General features: G+C 36.0%; 1 protein-coding gene across 3 annotated transcripts in view; it reads right to left on the bottom strand.

The window, feature by feature from the left end:
• LOC106875235 (follistatin-related protein 5) overlaps positions 1 to 2,603 on the bottom strand; it is a 370,169-nt gene that overhangs the window by 323,338 nt on the left and 44,228 nt on the right. The window contains exon 1 of one of the 3 annotated variants that reach the window (XM_014923296.2): positions 1,410 to 1,531. The exons of 1 other annotated variant lie outside the window; for it this stretch is intronic. The gene's annotated coding sequence lies outside the window, so the exon portion shown is untranslated. Of the gene's footprint in view, positions 1 to 1,409; positions 1,532 to 2,603 lie in introns of those variants that run through there. One more of the 3 variants, XM_052966672.1, reaches the window with a different exon arrangement.

Raw genomic sequence — 2,603 nt, 5'->3', positions numbered from 1 at the left:
TAGCAGTTTGGCAAAAAGAGACCGATAGAATAAGTACTAGGCTTCCAAAGAATAAGTCTTGGGGTCAATTTGCTCGACTAAAGGTGGTGCTCCAGCATGGCCGCAGTCAAATGAATGAAACAAGTAAAAGAGTAAAAGAGAGAGAGTAAAGAGTATAAATATATATATATATATATGTGTGTGTGTGTTATGTTATATTATAGCTGAAAGGTTCTGATTTCTAGCACTCAGTGTTGCTCATTCCTGGTTACCAGTTGGTAAACAGACCCTAGTTTTCTTGAAAAAATATCCATTCTCTGAATATTTTTTGAAACATGGAACGAAAGTTTGGAGGAAACTCTTATCCTGAAGTTGTTTCATTTAAAAATCCTTTGTGAACAACTCATTAAAAAATGGCTCCTTCAAGCTCATATATTTGATTTCCTTCCTGCATCTTGAGGTAATATTATCATAAAAACATCATAAACTCCTTACAATCAAAGTCAATAAATTGCGTTTAACATGTTGGTTCCCACACATCCTGCCGGTGGGCCATGGTGGCATGTTAGCAAGTCCCACATGGCCCACCATTGGGTCGTTTTTTAATTTTTTTCTCATGAGTTTTCTGAGAGCTGGAATGCTCCGATTGCTTTGATTTGTGCTTTTGCTACACTAAGAGAACAATTTTTTTAATAGATTTTTCAATATTTTTCTTCTGTTTTTCTTCTGATTTCACCATGAAATGAGGTAAAATAGAAAATTAAGTATTGAGAAAATTTTATTTGCCATTGAATCAAAAATAGTTCTTTTTGAAAAAAATTGGTAGATTTTCCAAGAGAAACAGAAAGGAATGAAAAATATTTTACTAGCCACGGAACCAAAATAGTTCTTTTTGAAAAGATTTCAAGATCTTCCAATAGAAAATACCCAAAATTTTTAATTGACCATGTGTAGGTCATGTGGCATCTAGAACATGATATGAACTAGGGTTCCACATGACCCTCCAGTGGGGTATGGATATCTAAGACTATCTATGTGATTCTTGTCTCACATATGGTAGAGTATAAAAATATTACACTGCTCGTGTCAAAATTAATTAAGATATCATATTGGGACCTGGAGATAAAACATAAATTGAAGCTTGGGACCCAATGTGTTAAACAATATTGTTCAATAATACCTGTAAGTAATTCTTTTAATTAATACTTCCAATTAAAGTTTTTTATGGAAAATGAGTGTGTATGCAGGTATTCAATTTTGCATGTGCCTGTGGCATACATGTGTGTATGTGTATGCATTATAAACACATGCACATAGATGTAACATGAAGAAACATGAGAAATAGCTACATGGAAAGGATGCGAGTCACAAAAGAGCAAATCATAAACAAGCTGAATGGACAAAGTCCCAACTACATCAAACCTACTCACAGGAGCTGTTGATCCCTACCTTTGCCAGCGCAAAGATACAAATTCGGGTTAATTTGAATATTAGGTCCTTTCTAAACCACAGTGAATTGTTTCTACTCCTTACAACCTGTAGAACCTACTTCCAGCCACCAGGTACAAAAGGGTTGTTAGGGAACAAACCGTCAGTGTAGGGATTAGCTGTAAAGCGATTGGCTGATTACTTTAAACGAAATATCATATATATGACTAATCCCTTGTCATATCAAATCTATAAAGACATTCATGCAAAGGGATAGGGGGGGGTAGTGGTGGTAGTGGTGGTGGCGGTGGTGGCGGTGCACATAGTCAAGGAGTGTTTCAGAGAAGGGGAGGAGGTGACAGGTGAAGCTGGTTGCTGTTGTTGGCAGTGGTGGTGGTGGTGGTGGCATTGTTGTTGTTGTTGGTTGTTGTTGCTGGTGGTGGTGGTGGTGGTGGTGGTGGTGGTGGTGGTGATTATGTGGAGGATGACAGCATTCACACCAGTTTCACAATCTCATGTTATTGATATTTCATTCATACAAACTGAGTCTCTATTCAAGTGTAAATTATATCACTAAATGCACAGAAGGTGCAGGTGTGGCTGTGGGCTTAAGAAACTTGCTTAAGCCCGCTTGCTCTTGGGCAAATGTCTTATACTATAACCCTAGGCCAACCAAAGCCTTGTGAGTGGATTTGATAGACACCAACTGAAAGAAGCCCATCACATCACACACACACATATATATATAATTATATACACACATGCACTTATATAGATATGTGAGTGTGTGTGAGTATGTGTGTGTGCGTATATATATATATATATATATATATATATCATCAATATCATCATCATCTCATCATCATTTAACATCAATTGTCCATGCTGGCATGGGTTGGACAGTTAAAGGAGAGGGGCTAATTGATTACATCAACCCCAGTATCTAACTGGTACTTGCTCATCACCTTGGGAGAAAGGGATAACATTAATAACTCAAAAAATACAGCAGATGGTAACTAGTGAAATTTCAAATGAGTAAATATAAAAAAAAAATGCTAAATAATTTCTCTCTCTTTATATGTGTCTTGTTCACATGCCACCGAAACAAGTCCCAGTAAGGTGATGCTAGTAACAATATATATATATATATATATATATGTATGTATATATATATATATATATATATATATATATAT

Source organism: Octopus bimaculoides, chromosome 3, assembly GCF_001194135.2.
Source record: "Octopus bimaculoides isolate UCB-OBI-ISO-001 chromosome 3, ASM119413v2, whole genome shotgun sequence".
Lineage (NCBI taxonomy): Eukaryota > Metazoa > Mollusca > Cephalopoda > Octopoda > Octopodidae > Octopus > Octopus bimaculoides.
This window is presented reverse-complemented; position numbering and strand designations above follow the sequence as displayed.